The 20,600-nt window shown below is 46.3% G+C and overlaps 1 protein-coding gene across 9 annotated transcripts in view; it reads left to right on the forward strand.

Moving 5' to 3' along the window:
* The first annotated feature begins 226 nt into the window (after nt 1-226).
* The window catches only part of AKAP13 (A-kinase anchoring protein 13), a 321,421-nt gene continuing 301,047 nt past the window's right edge, over nt 227-20,600 (forward strand). For 5 of the 9 annotated variants that reach the window (XM_019477514.2, XM_019477513.2, XM_019477515.2 and 2 more), the window contains exon 1: nt 237-307. The gene's annotated coding sequence lies outside the window, so the exon portion shown is untranslated. Of the gene's footprint in view, nt 308-20,600 lie in introns of all 9 variants that reach the window. The other 4 variants (XM_019477516.2, XM_019477517.2, XM_059714587.1 and 1 more) reach the window with 2 other exon arrangements.

Raw genomic sequence — 20,600 nt, forward strand, 5'->3', positions numbered from 1 at the left:
TGCAAGTCGGCGGAGGAGGCAGCGCCCCGGGCAGCGCGGCCTCCCCCCTCCACGTGCTCCCCGCATTCGAAACCCGCCCCCTTCCACCGCTCGGCTCCTATTGGCTGCCGCGCCGCCTCCTGGCACCTCAGTGAAGCAATGGCAGCGGGCTCCCCAACGTTCGGGGCGGGGCCAATTCCGCCCCCTTCACTCCGGCCGGTCGGCGCATGCGCGGTGGCGCGGACTCGCTGGGAGGGCGGAGGGAGGAGGCAGCGCGCGAGTCTGGTCCGGACACGGCGCCGCCGCCGCCCGCAGCAGCCCCGGCCCGGTGAGGAGGGCGCCGCGCCGCGCCGCGTGAGGGGCGGGAGTTGGGCAAAGTTGGGCTGGGTTTGGGGTCTTTAGTGTGAGGGGTGTTTAGGGTCACGTTGTGCTTGGTGTCAGGGGGTGTAGGGTCAAGGGGTTCCTGGGGTCAGGAGTCCAGGGGTGCTTGGGGTCGAGGGGGTTTAGGGTCAGGGAGTTCTTGGGGTCGAGGGGGTTTGGGGTCGCCCGGCTGGGGCGCAGCGGGTGCCCCCGTGTCCTGCTGCCCGGGCTCGGCCCCGTCCCCTGCAGCCCCCGGCTCGGCCGCGGCGCTGGGGGTGCTCGGCCGCCCCCCAGAAGATGCAGCTTCCTCCGACCGGAGAAGACGGGCGTTGCTCAACATCGGGATCTGGGGTCGAGCCCAGAAAGTCAGCGGGACCCGGCCGGGACCGTCTGGCCCAGGCGGTGCCTCTCCAGCAGGCGCTGCGGCCCCCGAACAGGGGCGGCTTGATTGCCTTTCGAGGGGGCTGCGGCGCAAGGGAGGTCTGGGGTGGGATCCCCCACTGTGAAAAACATCCTGCTCTGCTGGGGGCTTTCCCTGTTCTGGGCAGCAGGAAAACATCGCTCTTTTGTCTGTAGTTGAAAAAAAAAAGTGAGGAGAGCTGGCGTTTTCCTTGAGGTGTCTCGCTTCTAGCGAGGGGTGGCTCCGGTCTGGGAAGGGGGCCTCGAATGTGAAAAGGTTGCGAACCGCATCAGCATTCGGGTCCGGACAGGCCGCGGGGTTGTCGCGCGGGGTCGCTGCTCCCAGACGGGCTCCCCCTTCGCTTTTCCTCCAGGCTTGGCTGCAGCTGCTCAGAAGTAACTTTTTCTTTTGAGAGCGGTCTGAGGCGCTGTCGCAGCGAAAGTGCTGCTGCGCCCGAACTCTTAAGCCACCAGGGTTTATTAATCCACCTTTCTGTAGCCATGTTATCCCTGCAGGTCATACAAAGGAGTTGGGATTAGCAAGAGATCAGTGTTACTGACCTCTCTAATTGCTTCTTCTCCAGTGTCCTGCACGGCGTCTCCCTTATGCTTTTCTTCTTTACATTCAAGCCTTTGCAATGTTGTGGTTCTGCAGCGATGCCATCTGCTGTGGTATTGCATCCCTTTACTGAGGTGCAGGTATTGAGGTGGTAAACAGAATATAGATGCCGCGGTAAACCAATCGGTAGCATATGTTGCTTGCTTACAGTCTTAAAGGCAACCGTGAAACTCAAAATACATGCTGAGATATGTGATGCAGTAGAAATATGAGAGGCATGTCGTCTATAAACGAAGTCTGGACAGTTGTCCTGGGTTGCAGGCGTGCCTTTTGTGCTGTGGGTCCAGGATCACGTAATATAATCAGCTGCGATGGGACAAGAATGGTGTGGTTTCTGTTTACAATAACTACTGAAGCTTGAACTCGGTCCCTCTCCACATTCTTCTTGTTGTTTTGCACACACTGGCTTATTGTGGGCCTGTTAGGGTGAGTTAGGCTGAAGAGTCCTTTTGGAAGGTAATGATTTATTAATTTCGCGCTGGAGGACATGTCCCTTGATATTACTCCTATTCACACAGGGGCTGATGATCTTAACTCCGGTCAAGTTGTCGTGAGGGGGACACGATTTTCTTCCCTTCCTGGATGGGAACTTGACTCACAAGTTACTTGGTTGAGGTCATACAACCATTCTGCAGCAAAGAGGGGAGCTGAAACCAGGCAGGAGTTTCAGGGGATGCTGCTTAGGTACAGGACCATCTTTTTTGGTTGGATGCTCTGTTACAGAATGATTGTCCCAGAGGAAATGCTAGGCAAGCTTCTGGGTCCATGTGCCTGCAGGTAATCTTGATGCAACAAACTATGCAGTGTGTTTTTTGTGTAGCTGAAAACAGTTTTGTCGTATTGGTACTTTGCATACACAGCTTGGCAGCAACAAAAGATAGCCTGATCTTACGTACATGTGATTGGCCAACACCCACTTTTTTTTTGTGTGGCTGGTGATTTGGGGTACAGTACTATTTTGAGACACCTTTAAATCAGTGATTTTCAACTAAGGTGTTGCAACACCCTGTGGTGACACAAGATCCCTTTACGGGTACTGTGTGATGCTGCTTAATATTAGCATTGTTAGGTTTACAAACACCTATACACAATTCACCAGATAAACCCAGAGATTTCCAGTAGGAATCCATAGTATCAAAATCATTCTTACTTGTTGTGGTCTTTCCAGGTGTTTTACAGGTCAGAAAGGAGTTGAAAGGATTCCTCTAGTATTTTTCTGCAGTTGAAAAAGTACGAAAGCTAAGAATTGGTTGAGGAGTGCTTTTTCTGAGAAGCTCCTTGAGTCTAATGAGAGGTACCTTCTGTTTTAAAAAGTTTGAGAAATATTGCCTTGACAGCTGAGGGATGGTCCTGGGATTGGGACGTGTAAATTTAAATCCTGGCTCCATCAGAGGCTTCCTCTGTGATCCTGCGCTGATTATTTAGTCTTTGTCTCTTGTCTGTTTTGTAAACTGAAAATAATAGCATTTCCCTTCTTTGCAGAGGTAACTGCGTTGGGCTGAGAGGTGTTCTGGTACTATGGTGACGGGCATTAGAAGTACCTAGGCTTGGCTTTTCTTTAGGGTGTGAGATGAGTGTCACATTAGCTGACACATCCATTCACTGTTTTCTGATAGTAGCAGTAGTGGGGCTATGGCTAGAAACTTCACTAAAACTGCCAAATGAATCACTGCTGCAGGTTCCAGGGTTCTGTGTGCTGGTTTCCTTAGCCATCTCATCTTTTACTGTCTTCCATTTCTGGAGCATTGAAGGTCTTCTGCTGTTGTAGATGGGAGCTAAAAACAATATCCCTTCTTAATCTGGGGTGTTTCTTTACTTTGGGTTATTTCTGGTATGGGAGAACTGTGGAAATTGTGTTTTAGCAGATGATACAGTGAAACCAAGGAAAACTTACCCACTTTAGAATGCCAGTCTGTAGGCAGGTGAAACGCAACCAGTTCTGAACAAAGAAAATACATCTGTTGAAGGGTTTGGGACACAGCATGGGAAAAGAAATAGTTGCAGCAGGCATTACGTCTTTTGTCAATATTATCATTTTTTTTATAGTGACATTTTATTAAGACTCTTTTTCCCCAGCAAAGAGCCAGCTATATGAAGGAGCTGGAAGTGCAGCGGTATATAAATCAAAACGTATCAAAACAAAAATGTTGATGACTTTGACAGTCTCTCCTTTCAAATCAGTGTACTAAAGCCTCCCCCTGCAACTTAATCCTCTCTTTTTGTGCGAAGTGTACTATAGACGAAAATACAGTTTATTAGGGAGTGTATCCTGTTAGGAGTTCAGTACTGAGTTTTGTAGCACTTGGACAAGACTAAGTTTTAGTGGGGAAAACATGTTTAAAGCTCACTTGCTTTGGATAAGTGCTTGCTCAAGCTAGTTAGAAATGCTTTTCTCTGTGAGGAAAAAAACAAATTTCAATCAAAGCAGCAACAAGAAAAACAAAAACTGGTCTTTGTTTGAAATGCTGCAGCAGTGGCTCATAGAAGCAGGTCAGGAGCATCACAGCCCTATCTCCATGTATGTGTTCAAGTCCTTGGCTGGTCTATATTTCTCAGGATGAACTGCAGCCTCACCTTTTGGTGTGATGCGCTCATGCTATGTTGGAGTCCTTGGCCAGGAATCACTGTGGGCCATCTCCTTTCTCAGCCAGGCTCCCCAGATGGACAGCGGGGCTCGTTGACATGTAAATGCCAACTCTCAGAAGGCACCCCTTGCACTTTCTGGATCCATGTTTTTACTTTTAAGCTGGGAGCTTTTGAGGAGCTTTGAAGTGTGCTTTCTGGAGAGAACTTGGACCTTTTCCCTAAATTCCTCTGAATTCCCTTTTATTTGAAAACCTAACTTTTCCTATAGGCAGATTGGATGGAAAAATATCAGCCTCTCTAGCACTCGTTGAATAGTTCAGTGCTGGTCATGGTATCACCATTTGGAACCACAATTCTTTAGTTACTGCAGAGAATTGCAAAAAAGAAAACCATGGAGATGGCTTGGAGTCCTTTTCCTTACCTGCCTTTCTCCCTTGGAAATTACCTTTATGCAGCTTCAGAAGCTATAAACTTCAGTGTTCCTTTGGCTAGTGATAAGGAGCTGGGCTGGCAGCACTCCAGCAAAAGCTGGGGCACAAATGCAAATTTTTTTCCAATAAAATATCAAGAAATCAATATTGATTTAGGTTGAAAGCACTTTTTCCAGTTTTCAGGCACACTATTTGTATTGTTTTTTGAGTACTATTTAGTTAATTTATTGTTGAAAGCTTTGGTTTGTACTTGGACATATGTAAACATAATATCCCAGAAAAACTTGTGTAAGGAACTCTTTCAGTCAGATTATCTTCCCTGAGCACACTGGTTGACCTTTCCATTTGGCATTGAAATCCTGGAGCTGGTTTCATCTTCACTGTCTGCATAGGGCTGTTAGTGGAAGTAGTAGGCAACCATCAATCCTTTTGGATCATGGTATATACATAACGGTTCACCCGGACCGTTGCATGTGCCTAGGTAGGAATATAGAGGAGTGAAGGCTGCCCAGATTTCTATTCCCCATTTTGGTCATTGAGACAGAATCCAAAGGCCCAACCAAGTCTGGACGTTCAGTGCCTCAATGGCTGTAGTTACATGCATGTCTGGGAATCGAACCCAAGTCTCCTGCCTGACACACAGATTCTACCACTGCACCAGGAGTATCTGACTGGTAAAACACTTTCAACAAATCCCTGATTTTAAGCAATCTTTTTTGACTGGGGAAAAAACCCCAATACTCTTATTTAATTTTTTATATGTATATAGTCATATATAAGTGCATGTGTAATATGTATCTTGATCAACACAAACTCTTTTGAACCTGTGACTTGTGTTTTCTCACTCCTTATCCAGGAAGAGTGTTACTGAAATGTGCAAAAGAATCGAGCCTGGTTGTATATTGCAATATGTTATTACTAGCTAAGAGCCTATGCATTTTTCTTTCTGTTACAGACCTGTTGCTGGAAAATATGTAGGGTAGCTTTCATTAAAATATAAGCAAGTATGAGGAGGGGAGAGAGATTATATGCAACTGAAGTAATATAATTCTGTAATGGGTGAATTTTGAAGCCCTGCTGCAAAATGGCAAAAAAAGCTGAACTGAGAGCAGTTCTTCAGGTTGAAGACGATACTATGTGGTAGGTTTTTGAAGCTCTTTGATTTTTAGAGGCACCACTCCAGCATAAATTATAGTACTGCAGCAATGGCTGTAAAAGTACCACGTGCTGTATACCCCACCTGGGTAGTCAGCAATGCAGAACAGCTACAATATAATGTGTTCCAGCTACACTTCTATGGAAAGTCTTGTTTTTGTCTGGATTTCTCTCCAGTAGTAAAAGTCTGCTAAGATTATGGCCCCTATGTGCTTTCACAGTTGGCATGTGGTTGGTGAGGCAGAGGCCAGAATCAAAGCCTGTATCAGCTCTTTTTCCTATATATTAATTTCTTCTCATAGGATTCTTTGTTAATTTTTCTTTTGCATCCTTCCTGACAAGTTATATTTTTCTTTGGATACTTCTTCTGTAAAGATTAGGAATTCCCTCTTCTCCCAGACCATCTAATTCTTGCAGAATGCTTCAGCTTGTCCTTCATTCCAAAAATAACTTTCCAATGATGCTGCCTGCCTCTGTCATGTTAGTAATAAATTCTTTCCCAGGCAGACACTCTTGTCTCCCAATGTTGGGGAGTAAATCAGCAGGCATAGTGACTGATCCTGCAACCCTGTTTTGCCAGGTTAAGCTTTGCATGACTAATCCCTTTGATTTCCATGGCAATACTCGAATGATGACAGATTACTTGCATCAATGAGAGTTATAGGACTGAGTCATCAAAGGGAATCCACTTAGTTGTTCTTGTGGAGTTCCGCCTAATTTAAAAAGAATAGATTTAAAGTACCAATAGCTGACTCAATAAATTCTCAATTTCAAGAATTTGTGAAATATTTTCTAAAATATAAATAGAATATTCATGTTGTCCTATCCATGGCTGTAGCTTCTGCCTACTGTTAGTTGTTGTAGGGTAGTTTTAAGGGCCTTGGAAAGGTGTCCAGGCAAGTTTTGGGGAAACTCTTAGACTGTATCAACTTTAGAGCATGGAAATTTGTCCCAAGTAATGTGTTCTTTTTAAGATCTTTCTGAACAGCAATTCAGCAAATGTGCAGATTGCAGTATGACTCTTCATGGCAACTTCTTTAAGGCCAACCTTCTCTAGTATATGTGGGGAAATACTTTGGGATTTTCTCTTACAGATATATGAGTAACTACTGAGGAGGTGGGGAAAGAAGAAAACAAATGACAGAGTGGATATGAAGAAGTGTGTGTGTGGGGGGAGTTAATGTAACTGATTCTCAGTAGGCCTGATCTGCTGTGATCATTTCTGAGCACAGCATGAGGGTTTCTGATGCTTGGTTGTGTATTTTAAAGGCTTAGGTTGGCGCATGAATTCCCAGTGTACCCACATCTGAATTATGCATGTAGCTGCATGCCTCTTGTCAACCAGGCTGGTGTATGCTCCTCATCTAAATTCTGCATCCACAGCTTTTGGCAAAACTTTTATGTGGTACTGCAAACGTCTCTTCTCTGCGTGGCTCGCATACAGTGGTGTGACTGCTACATAAAGCTTAGTGTTGTATTAAATGGAGTTCTTGCCAGTAAAAGAGTGTTTTGCTATCACAGGACTATTTTAAATAGTGCTCTCTCTGCACTAAAACCATTGACTCATTCTTTCCACCTTTTATGGACCGGCACACCTGGAATGTGTCATTCTGAACGCAGGCAGACTCCATCTTAATCTCGCTATTGTTCTTGTTATGAATTTAGCAGTGTTGAAGACAAGTGGGGTGTATCGGGCATGCTTTTGAGAAGCAGTCTACTCCTATAAATTTACATGGAGGAATATTTTGCCTGGAAGCATAGTAACTAAACTGTGAGGGAAGGAAGAGAGAGTGTTTTGGATGCATGTTGGGGTTTAAACCACCTGTTCTAAAAGTGAGCTTAGTCCTCTTGTTGAGAGTAGCATGGATCCTAGAATGTAGCTTCCTGCTGTGCTTCCTATTACTTGACTTCCCTTCCACAAACCCCAGCAGAGGTCTAGGGGATTAGGCAAAATTAAGAAGAAAATTGGGTGTGCAAAAGAGAGACTTTTGTGAAGGGAAAGAGCAGTCCCTGTGCATTGACTCTACATTGCAGCCTGACTTTCCTTTGAGTTCCCTCTGGGATGCTAAAACCTCAGATACATAATCATGGTTAGGATAACCATATGTGGGTGGGAGAAGCAAAGCTTGATAATGGGGAATTTGAGTTCGCTTCTGTGAGTCTGCAGGTTGCACAGAATTTTTTAGCTTAAAATGATTTAGGCAGGGTAAGATCACAGCAGAAATGGGTTGTCTTTTAGCTCATCTTGACCAGTACCCACAATACCTTGAGTGCTGTCAAACAAGGAGCTAGAATTTAAAGTCCATTTCCCTCAGAGCTTATAACATCTCTGCTCTTGATCTGTAGCCTGCAGCTTGCGCTGTTATAAACTACACTCGATGAATGCGATTTATATATGGCATATGAATAAAAATGGACAGCTGCTGTCGGCTTATCTGCAGGTCCACATGCTAGCACTGATATTAATCCTTAAAATAACATTGCAGTATGGTGGTTCACATGCTATGTACCACAAGCTATCTGTAGCTAAACTTCCCACAGTGGAAGCCCTGGCAGCAACCTGCGTGGTTCACTCAGGCTTATGAGTTGGAAGGATTTCATCTTATCACAGGATTCAGTTTCTCCATCACTGAGGAGTAGTTTTCAGCCCACTTTCTTCTGCTCCACCCATTTTCCTGATGACTGCAGCAGCTGAAAGCAAAATGAGAGACCGGAGGTGATGAAGAAAACTTTCATTGCATTAATTGAATGTAAATGTTTATGCTCTGTGTTCTCTTGGCAGCTGGGCTGAGGGTAGGTTAATTTGACAGTAACTGATGGTAGAGAGTGGGGAAGAAATGAGGGCTGAGGCCTGGCATATTTGTCTTCTACGTGGGCAGTTTGGTTTGAAAATGAAGGTGCATATAGTAGAACGAGCTATTTTCAGTTCAGAAAGTCCAGGTGACTGTGCCCTCAGCTACAGGCTGTCAGGAAGAAAACATTACTGAACATCAGTCTCGGCTTCTCCCTTCCCTGTGCTTGTCTCTTCATTAGACCAGTGCAGTAACCAGTAGGAAAGCAGCACATCATAGTCAGGCCTCCAGTAGATGAACCATGGGGAGCTACTTTAGGCTCCAGTCCTGCAGTCGTATTCATGCAGCCAATCGCTTGGGAACCTCCCCAGTCTTAAATGCAGAAGTCTGCCTGTGTACATCAATCTGCAGGACCTGGGCCTTAGTTCTGATCTGCACTGCATACAGCTAGTTTGGGGAAGAGCCTTTTCATAGTGCTCATTGAGGAAGTGGGCTGTACGTGGGCTCTCAAGCTAGAAGTTCTGTACCTACCTGCCTCTCATTTGCAAGCCCTCTTGCCTCCCCTGAGGCTCCTTTTTTTGCAAAATGGAGCTGATTATCATGTCTACTGCAGTATTGTTTTGAAGCTGAAGTCAGGAATGGGGCCCTGTTTTATACTGAGTTGTACCAAGTTAAAGAGCCCGTTCCTGGTTCAAAAGAGCTTATGATCTTAAAACTGGGGATCATAAATATGCTTGCAAGGAGGTTAAGAGGATTAATTGCTTGTAAAGTGAAGTGAAAATGGGGAGAATTAGAGACATGCTTAAGTGGTAACCATGTCACGTATGCATCAGTGACTTGTTCCCTTTTATTCCTCCATCAGGGTATAAGCAATGTTCACAGAGCTGTGTCATTAGTGTAGCTGCTTAATTTCATAAGGGCATGTATTGAAGTACTGACTTCTTCAAAGGGGGATGGAAGCAGTCTTATCAGTTTTCTTTTTAATACTGTGGCTTTAAGGTGATGCACCTTTTTCTTAGTATATCTTGGAGCGAGAACTTTTCAGAATACAGATCATATTTCTTTTTGCAGTTTGGGAGCACTGAAAATCTCCATTTTTATTTTTTCTTCCTTTATTAGATTAGCTAGGATTTTGGCAGGACTTCATGCTACTTGGTTAGCCAGTAGACTTGTACATGACTGATAGTAACTTTTCTGCTTTATAATCTCAGCATTCAGAAGTCAGCAGGCAGTCATTTCAAAGTAATGAAAGCAGTCTCTTTAGCAACCACAATTTACGCTGAATATTTGAATGGAAAACACATTCAGAAGCAGACATCAAGTCCCATAATGAGAATTGGGAAGGTCTTCGGGGTATGATAATTTATGCAGTGAAGAGGGCGTGTAAAAGATATGTTTTATATAATGTTCAGATGACTAAAAGTGCTATTGCCTTCACAGGTATTTTCTGCACTGAAACTCTTTAATGTGTTTCCCCTACAAAACCCTTGTCTAGTCGAACAGTTTATTCTGCAGTTTTATAATGCAAAGAGATTCAAGATTTCAGGTCTTTTTCCTGAGAGGTTTACTTGATTGCAAGAAGGAAGTGCTGCACAATAAATTAAAATATTTTAAATTGCTATAGCTTTTCTGTTTGGCTTGCCTGTTTTGAAATTAGCTTGTACAACCTGGCAGAAATGTACAGGACGGGGTGGTATTGCTATTTCCAATAACAGCATTAAAATAAAAGAAATAGACTGCAGGGGTGCTCAACTTCTGGCCTGTGGGCCAAATCTGGTCCATAGAGCCATGGCATCTGGTTCCTGGGCTCCCAATTGTGGTGGGGGAGCACTGGTAATTAGTACTGCCACCTTCTCTCCTGCCACCAAATTCCCAAGGCCCTTGTGGAGGATCTGAGCTGAGCCATGCCCCTTCCCATTGCATGGCCAGGTTGGGGCCAATCCATGCCTCCCTCCCCCACATGGCTGGATAGTTGCTGGGTTGCTCCCTACCCCCATCCATGCATCTGCCCCCTGCCAGCAAGTTGGGACCACCAGTGAATGCATCCTGTGGATGGACCAGGGGACCACCTATTCGGCCCACTGAGCAAAAAGGTTTGAAAACCACTGCTCTAGAATAATGGTCTTCAACCTTTGGTCTGTAGACCTCCAGGGGGCAGGGGGGGTCCACAGACTCTCTAAGAGGTCCATAAAGCATGCCTATGATCAGTCAAAAGTATGTAAATACCTACACTTACAATCCAAAGGGGTCTGCACCTGCATTCGAATTTCTTTTAGGGGCTGCAAATTAAAGGTTCAAAACCACTTCTCTAGAGAAATGAATGTTTAGGGCATATCTACCCATCCAGGCACTGCACATCCTGAAGCAGGTAAAATGTAGTATGCCGCTGGGTGCATGTGCCTGGAAGCTTACTCTCTTGGGGGTGCTTTATTATTGTGGTGCTGGCATTTCTTAAGAGATCAAGCGTGTTAGTGTAGGCCTAGCACTGTACCAAGGTGGCATGGTTTCATCTGTTCCAGGGGGTTAGTTGCATGTTTGACTGAAGCACATTCTTGCGTGCTCCTTTGTAAAGAGCCCTGATGTCGGAGAACATGTGCTCTTTCTGTCCCAGAGGAAACCTGGACTGCTTGGGGTTTATACTTCCAGCTTTTTATAGTTATGATTGTTATTCTGAGCCACATATACAAAACTCCCCTCCTTTATTTGCAGGATAAAGAAAAAAATTCACACTTCACCCTCAGTCTGTTCCATGAAACCCCATTCCCTCTGCCTGCCAGTTAACATAGAGGGAGCACTGCCTCTGGATCCTTAAATTGCATGTCAGTACCAGTGGTAACTCAATTGAGTGAGGTAAGGAAAAAGAGCTGTAATATCCCATCACTTCCCTTGCCCCAGAGCTGCTGAAAGTGACCAAAAACCTACTAGATCAGTCTAGAGAGATGAGTATGTGGAGCATATCCCTTCTCAAAGGGAGGCAGACGTCAACCCAGCGTGTCCTCCTGTCTTCCAGGTCCATGAAGTGCCTCTGCATTTGGTACCTAGGCCCCTGTAGTCTCAAGGAGCAAGGGAAAGTCTGCTTCTTTCGTAATGACAGCATGCTGTGTTTGCGGGCATAATCTTAGGATTGAAGAAAAAGCTAAGCTCTTACCTTGAGTGTGTGCGTTACCCTCATTAAGTGCATGGGACTTTCAATCGCATGGCAGTTAGCTCCCAAATCTGACCAACTCCTTTCTTTTTCAGGACTTTGACTGACTAGCAGCCCTGAAACTTGCCCCCCTCCTTTGCAAAGCTTCTAGTAGGCTAGTTGGTTTTCAGAGCTACTACTATGACAATATTTGAGACACATTGTTTACAGTGTTGTGGTATTAGCAGCCCTGGCACCAACTACTCCTGCCATTTTCAAGGCCTCAAATAGCACCCTTTGAACAGCTGCTTCCCCTTTACTGTTTCTGCTGCAGAAACTTCAAGTACAGTAAGCTGCAAAGTAGGTAGTGGTGCTGCAAGAGGCTGTGCATTAAGTGCTTCTGCACTTAGCTGATGTGCAGTGAACCAATGTTTGTTGCTAGGTCGGCAAGAGGCAACAAATTGGGAGTGGCACTGTGCTACGCAGTACAGCAAATTATGCAGTTACCCAGCACATGTATAACTGGAGTTCCTTGTAGTCTCTCTGTTCATCCGATGCATTCCCTACAGCAGGTAAGGCTGACCCTGTCTGTCAGTGGGCATTGCTTCCCATCTGGGGCTGTAGGGCAGGTGTGGCATGTCTGGTCTCCCTTTGTCTGCCTTGCATGGATGCAACCCATGCCAGCCTTGCATGGATGCTGCAAAAATTAAGGACAATAAAAAGTCCTTCTACAGATACTTAGCGAGCAAAAGGAAGGCACAGAGTAACATAGGGCCGCTGCAGGACAAATCGGGACAGTTGGTGGCTGCCGCAAGGAAAAAAAGGCAGAGCTCTTCAATGACTTCTTTGCTTCAGTATTCCTAAGTACTCACTGAGACAATTCCCCCACCTTGAACATAGATGTCCAAAAGGCACCAGACCACCAAAGGTTAGTGCTGACTTAGTTAGGGAGCACTTGGAAGGGCTGGATGGGTACAAGTCAGCCGGCCCAGATGACCTCCATCCACGGGTGCTGAAGGAATTGTCCAGTGTCATAGCTGAGCCGCTGGCACGGCTGTTTGAGTACTTGTGGTGCTCCGGCCAGGTCCCTGAGGACTGGAAAAGGGCCAATTTGGTGCCCATTTTAAAGAAGGGGAGAAGGGATTAGCCGGGTAACCTTAGGCCAGTCAGTCTTACTTCTATTCCTGGGAAAATACTGGAAAAAATCATCAGAGTGCATTTGTGAAGGCCCAGCAGGGGAAATGATGCTGAAAGGAAAGCAGTGTGGGTTCGTCACAGGTAGATCCTGCCTGACAAGACTTATGGCCTTTTATGACCAGGTCACACACTGCCTTGACACAGGAGCTGAGGCTGATGTCATTTACCTGGATTTTAAGAAGGCCTTTGACACAGTTTCACATCCTGTTCTCATGGGGAAGCTAGCAGGCTGTGGAGTGGATGTGTACACAGGTGGGTGGCCAACTGGCTTAGGGACCACCCGGAGAGTGGTGGTAGACGGGTCGTTCTCGGCCTGGAGGGAGGTGGGCAGTGGGGTCCTGCAGGGTTCAGTCCTTGGACAGGTGTTATTTAATATTTTCATCAGTGATTTGGACGAGTGTGTGGAGAGCACCCTCCAAGTTCATTGATGATACCAAGTTATGGAGCAAAGTTAACACACTGGAGGGCAGGGAGGAGATACAGACCGATCTGGACAGGTTGGCTCAATGGGCAGAATGAAATAGGATGCAATTTTGCAAAGATAAATGTAAGGTACTCCACCTAGGGAGGAGGAATCCCCAGCACACCTATAGGTTGGGAGATGACCTCCTCAGCAGCTCAGCAGCTGAAAGGGATCTTGGAGTCATAGTTGACCCCAAGATGAGCATGAGCCGGCAGTGTAACAAGGCCATCAGCAAAGCCAATTGCACCTTGTCGTGCATTAGCAGGTGCATGACCAACAGATCGAGGGAGGTGATGCTCCCCTTCTATGCGGCACTGGTCAGGCTGCAGTTGGAGTACTGTGTCCAGTTTTGGGCACTGCACTTCAAGTGGGACACAGAGAATCTGGAGAGAGTTCAGAGAAAGGCCACTTGCATGATTAGTGGCTTCTATGAAAGACCCTATGAGGGGAGGTTGAAGGATCTGGATCTCTTCAGCCTTCACAAGAGACAGCTGAGGGGAGACCTTGTAGCTGCCTATAAGTTTATCAAGGGAGGACAACAGGGAATTGGAGATGTGCTATTTACCAGGGCACCCCTAGGAGTAACTAGGAATTATGGGTGCAAACTAGTGGAGAGTAGATTCAGGTTAGACTTTAGGAAGAAATTTTTTTACAGTAAGGGTGGCCAGAATCTGGAATGGGCTTCCAAGAGAGGTAGTACTATCATCTAACTTGGAGGTCTTCAGGAGGAGTCTTGATAGTCACCTGATTGAGGTCATCTGACCTTGGTCCTCTTTCCTGCCAGGGGCAGAGGGTTGGACATGATGATCCTTTGTGGTACTTTCCAGCTCTACAATCTATGAAACGCATAGGTCTTTAGAGGGTTGGAGTCACTCGTATCAGGGTGAAAAGTCCGTGTGTCCCAAATATAATATATCTACAGGTATCCCAGTTCTGGTGTCTTGATGTGTATCACTCGTTTTCCCTGTGCAACTCTGCTTCTCACCTAGGAGTTGTTTCCAATCTGGCATGAGCTGATCAAGTAGGTAGGCCCCCTGACAACTTTCACTGGCTGTCTAACGTTGTCACTGGATAAACTCCCCCAGAGCCTCTAGCTTCCAGCCCTCTGCAATCCAAGGCAAAGTAGTGAGCAAAGCATTCTGCAGGTCTTGCCCGGGGCTGCTTCTGGGTTCAGCCTTCCCCCTAGTTTCTGCCTTGACTGTCTGGTTGAACAAGCCTCCCCACGACAAGCTTCGTTGTTACTACTGCTGTTGCTTGGGACTCACTGGCTGCCTGCTAACTTGAGGTGGAAACGCACCATTTTTATGGTGGCACAAATAGACATCCACACTTTTTGTTGCACTGCAATGTGGCTGCAACAAAAGGTAGTTACAAATTGTGCTATTTTATTGTAGAGGGTGTCTGTTTTATGATGGGAGAGCGTGGGTAGCTGAATAATTCTTCTCCAGGGGTCAAACACTTGTTTTATACTATTGGTGCAAACTAACTTTGCCTCCAAGAGGAAGTCCGAAAGGAGAGAAGAAGGCTTTAAGGCAGGGATGGGAAAAGATTTATGTATGTAGTCTTCCCAACCACTTATGGATCTATATTGATTTGCACATCGGGTGTCTTAAACTAGATTCCCACTTACTATTACAGACAGTGTGAAACAAGGATTCTCAAACTCTTTACTGGTGAATTGTATGTCAGTAGGGGGAATTGCAACCTTTTGCTCTTGGCTGCTAACAAGGAGCTGAACAAGCACCACATGACTAGACAGTTTTCTATAGACAGCCATCAAGTGCCCCCTGATCACTTGTGGACCACTGCAGAGTAGGAGAATCAGTCAAAAGTGTTTTTGCCTACAGCTAAAATGCTTCCAGGGATTTCTGTTTGTCAAACTGCTAAGCGATCTTGCTGTACCAAGCTGTGACTTCAGTAGCTCTGCTTAATAATGTTATAACACAATTTTATTAGCCATGTCATGCAGAAGTCACGGGTCAGAGAAGACTGCACAACATCTAAAACAACCAAATAAAATTGGTTATGCACCCCCCCCCCCCCAAAGGTGTACGCAGCTGTGGGAGCCGACCCCCCTCCCTGCGCCCCCTGGATGAGCTCCATACCTCTCCCCACCCCACTTCCTCCCTCACCGCAGGGGGTGTTGATCTGCACCCCCACACACCCCTTCCCTCCTGGTTCCCCTTCCCCCACAACAGACTTACCAGCTGCATGCAGCTGTATGGGAATTGGATTGGTATTGGCCAATACACCTACTTAAAATTCAGCATTTGGTATTGGGCCCAAAATCTTGATCAGTGCACGCCTAGTCTCTAGTTCTTTTAATGCTTCCTGGGTCTCTGGATGGGTTAACATGGTGAACATGCATAGAAACTTGTGTATTTTTTTAGGTTTTTGCATGGAGGGTAGGAAGCAGCGTGTTTTGGAACAAGAGGACTGAAATCTTATGGCTAAGAAGATCATGGAAGCACTTATTTTTTTGAAAAGTACCATTAGGTCATAGAGCAAACCTTGATTCATGAGGCTTCACATGGGGAAAACATACGAAGCAAACAAAAATCCCTGTATTAGACTCTTTCTATTTTGAAAGGAAGGAATTGAACTTGTCGTCTTTCTTTGGACCAGGAGTGTCAAGGTATTCTCTGCTTGAAGGCTATCCTGCTGAGCTGCTCTGTCGATTTGTTCTCCAACTCTCCTGTCATTTTTGGCCATGTGTTTGGCTCTCAGGAGAGTGCTGTTAAGAATGAGAAGCAGTTCTCAACAATTATTGTTCCTGCTTCTGTTCTATTTAGGTGCTAATTAGTGTAATATTTGAGTTCCTTCCAGTAGTGTGTTAACTGACATGACTAATGTTTGTCACATTGATATAAAAGCAGACAGGTGGAAATGCAGCTGACACTTGGTGCGTAGAAGGTCATGAAGTCCTTGGTTCATATGGGAATTCATTCCACAGCCTTGGCCTGGCCTCTGAGAAAACTGTCACTGGGCCATTTTGGTGGTTGTGGCAGGGGTTGTGTATGGAGCTCATCACTTCCATGGTGGGGCATGAGTGGAATTGTGTGTCGTTCTGTGCTTGAAATGAAGGTCTGAGCTGGTGCTTGGCAGAGGAAACTTGCCCCGTGGTTATTGGGATGGGTGTGAGCTTGCATGCGGTAGATAGCCTACTTCAGGGTTGGTGTCTCTAACTGCTGTGTGATGTGCGTGACGTCGCCCTTGCTTTTAAAGTGTTGTCTCTTCTTTGCTTACCTGTACGACTCTTGAGATAAGTGTATCATTAGGGAAGTAAGTCAGACACCTTCTCCCAAGAAAAGAGATGTGTTATAAATATTTAAGTCAGAAAATCAACATGAAGCCTGTTGATCTGTTCTTAACTCTTTTTTGTTTCCTGTGGGTTTTCTGTTTGTGTTACAGCTGAAATGTTTACATACTTCTGCATGTGCTTTTCTTTTTGGAAGATGTATTATATCATCCATCTGTTATGAAGAACAGGTTCTCCCCATTTCTGATAGCCAAGAAACAATTTTCCCAAAGGAACCGGAGGGAGAGATTACAGGAAGCACCAAGGGAAGAAATCTAAGAATAGAATTGTTTTTACTAATGCACTAAGGTTTGTTATAAACCTATAACTACCTTTCCAAATGTCCTTGGGCTCTGTGAGAACCACGCAAAGCCTCTTGTAGTTGGAATTCACTTTGGCATGGGTGCACCCTCAACAAGAGCTTGCAGTTTTTAGAAGTGGGAGTCTTGAGAGGGTTGTTTAATAAAGTCTTGTTTAAAGACTCGCATGAGATGTTAACATTAAATGTTAGTAGAGAATTAATTATACTCCTCAAGCAATTGGCATTGCGAGTCATTTGGTCTTCACATTGTGTTTTCTTTTCTTTTATACAGAGTGGGGAGCTAAGTGTTGCTTGTGAAGCAGAAATCTGATTTTTTCTATGAACTGGATGAAGCTTAGAAAAATATGATGCAGGCTTCCTTGGTTCTCCCCTGGGAACCCTGACCTGGGCAGGAGGAGAGGCATGCAGTGGGCTTGGGGAAAGGGAACATGTCCAATGGCACTATGTGCCCTCTGTGACTGGGCTTTGACTAGCTATCGGAAACGAGACCAAGATCAGCAGCCCATTTCATGTGCCCTCCCTTAAAGCAGCTCTGGCCAGGAGATACTGTTTTTCAGGCATTACCGACTTGTACCAGTTTTTTAATTGTTTTTTTTTCTTTTTTCAAGAAGGAGCCTTTTGGTGGTGGTTTTCTGAGCTTGATGCCGGTTATTGTTTTCCCGGCCCTGAAATAAAACCAGTCTGCATGTTGAATAATGGATTGAAAGGTTGCCTTGTTTCACAGAAGGGTCCATAAATAGCATTAGTGTCTGGCTGGTTTCCTTCAGCAAAGGAAGTGGACCATTGTGTCAAAGTATGCTAAATGGGGGATCCCTGAGCTCTTCTACATTAATGCTGCTTGCCTGCTTGAAGTGGAAGCCTTTTAAAACCCTGGGCAAGTTGAAACACTTACATTTTGAGGCAAAACCTTGAGCTTCTGTGCCCCCTTTCAGCCCAAGTAGGTTATTGCCATACCTGCTCCTCTCTTTCCTCCCAAGGCTCCTGGCACGGGGAGATTATGAGGGGACACTGCGGATGGTAATGGATGTGGCTAGATCATCCTGTGCTCTCTGAGCATCAACATGGTGCTCTGGGCCATAATTTAAGCCACTGGCTGGCAGTGTTTTTGGACAGGGTCAAAAACACCCGCCACCTTGACTTGTAAAGATGTTGGCATGCCAGGGGCAGGCAGTAGGGAAGCCTCAATGAGCCCGATCCTTGTTGTGGCAGTGTAGCCCCGGCCCCTTCCCTGCTGTCTCCCCAAGGTGCTTGTCAGTCCCTGGCACTTCATGTGCCGTGCTCTGGCACCTGTGCCGTGGGTTGCCTACCCCTAGTTTAAGCTGTTGTAACTGAAACCAAGCAGCTAGCTTGGTGTCTGCCTGTCAGGTCTGAAGTATAGGGGCATGGAGGAATGCCTCTCTGTTACTCCCAGACCTTTTAGGCCCTCAGCTAAATCCTCCATGCCCAGATCTAGGGGTCAAGCACATCTTGGTTGTGTGTGTGTGTGTGTGTGTGTGTGTGTGTGTGTGTGTGTGTGTGTTTGGGGGGGGTTTAATTTTATTTCTGTTGTTTTTATTTGCCGTGTGCCAGATAAAGAACTCATTTTGGTAATGCTGAGAAGAACGAGGAGAGGGAGTAGATGGAGACCCCTGTCTTTTGCTGCAAGTCCTTCTAGCTACTGCAGTAGGGGAAATAGGGCAGCCGATTTATTTGGAGGTGTAGAGCACTGTGTGTGCGCGTGTGCACATGTGCACACATACATGCACAGTATTACTTGGTGTTTCTGGGACTTCTTCTTTAAAGTGATTTCCAAATCCCTCATGCCTTGTCATGCAGTCCTTATGCATCCCATTCCTTGGGTTCGACAACCACAAGATTTGGACAATTAACTTCCTCATAATGTTTGAGGAATGTGCTTAATAACAGCATTGTCATTTTGCAAATAGGAAAATTGAGGGGGTAAGCGGTTTGCCTGAGGCCACATGGATTGCTGATGAAAGAACCAACATTACAATTTAGGTGACCCTGGCTCTTGCATTTTCAGAGACAAACCCAAACAAATTCAAGTTTAGGAACCAGAGTAAAGAAGCCTGCCTCCACTCTTCCCTTTGTAGCGACATTGTGTGTATGAGCACTTCCTTGCAGCTCCTTGTTTTCCTCTCTTAAACCAATTGTGGTATGATGACCGCTGGATGTTGAGAAATATAAATAAAACCAAGGTAGTGAACTCCAGCATTCCCAAGTCCTTGGCTGTGTTGAGTTAAAACATCTGTCTGCGATTCCACTCCAATTCCCTCCACTTACATGGCTGTCGAAGTGCCAGTCTTCACAAATCCTGATTCAGAAAGGATCTTGGGTGTGCGAGATGCTAGAGACCCATTCTTTCTTCAACTACTGCGGTATCTTAGGCAAAACAAAATAGTGACAACTTGGGGCTATAATTAAAATACAAAAATTCTTATTATGAGAGAGATCATGTAACTCTGTTAAAGCATCTCGGGTTCCAAGTTGGAGATCTGTATTTTATGGAACAGAGTAAATGTGGTACCTGATTTAAAAGGCCTGTGGAATAAGAGAGTTAATGTCTTGCTCAGAACAACACTTGGCTCGTCTCCCAGTCTCTCTCTCTCACTTAAATCAGAATCCCCCGCTTAGCCCTGATGTGGCAAGGGTACATATGACTTGTCTCTCAGATTCACAATAGGCTTTGACACTGGGATAAGTGTAACTGTTGCAAGGTTCATTTCAAAGTTTGTAAATCTGTGATTAAAAACTGAATTGCTATTACATGAAACCGCCTTCTGATTAGGGGTCAGGGAAACCAAACTTAAGATAGAGAAATGGGAGGTAACAATCATAACTGACCTATTTGATGCTGCTTTTTTTTTTAGGGATGTTGGGTGGGAAATACATTGGCAGTTCTTAACTATATAGCTTTTGTGTGACTTCTTGGCTAACATGTCTATGTTAATATTACAGGAAATGGGCAGGATGATGAGCTGTTTTCACAAACTAATTCGAATGTGTAACATAGGTGGAGGGAGAAAAAAAAATGTGGGGGGGGGGGCTGAGTGTGCACATGGCCCCCCTGTGGGAGAGTCGGAGGGGACAGGTCCATGGGGGTGGTGGGGGGAGGGGAGAGGCTGGGGCTGGGACCAGGCAGGGATCAGGAGGGAGTGGAGCAAAGCCGGGTTTGGGATTGGGGCCAGGTCTTTCTGTACCCGTGCAGCCACCCCTTCCCCCATGCCCAGGGTTGTTCCCGGCACTGGTGGCCCCTGCGAATCTGCCATCCCCCAGGCCTGCACCAGCCCTGGGCCTGCAGACTGCCTGGGGGGGCCTGGAGCTGGGGACCGGAGCAGGGCCAGCCTCAGTGGCACTGCTGGGCCAGAGGGAACAGAGCCTCTGGGATCCCCACAGCTGCCCTGCCCTGCTCCAAGTTGTCCCCTGAGCAGCCTGCAGCTCCTCCAGAGGAATGGTACTGGGGAGCCAAGGGAGGGCACATGCCCCCCAGTCTTTGCATGGGGCAAGGGTGGGCGGCAGCTGCAAGCTGGGCTCTGCCTGCTCCCTTCTTCCACGCCTCACTGCCGCTGCTTTGAAAGTGGTGTGGCATCATCTGCCTTGCTGCCCAGCCCGCCCAGTGGCAGGACTCACATGGCACCACACTGCACCACTTTCAAAGGCAGCAGTGAGGTGTGGAGGCAGGGAGCAGGCAGAACGCAGCTTGCAGCTGCAGCCCACCCTTGCCCCATGCAGAGAGCGTGGGGCCATGTGCCCTCCCCACCTTGGAGGAGCTGCTGGGCTCTGATTTTGTCCCTGGGGCCACGTTCATCATGCATGATTCGCCCCTGCACTGTGGCAGGTCTCTATCTGCTGCCATGGCCCCCCCCCCAACCAAA

This window comes from Alligator mississippiensis, chromosome 11 (assembly GCF_030867095.1).
Source record: "Alligator mississippiensis isolate rAllMis1 chromosome 11, rAllMis1, whole genome shotgun sequence".
Classification (NCBI taxonomy): Eukaryota; Metazoa; Chordata; order Crocodylia; family Alligatoridae; genus Alligator; species Alligator mississippiensis.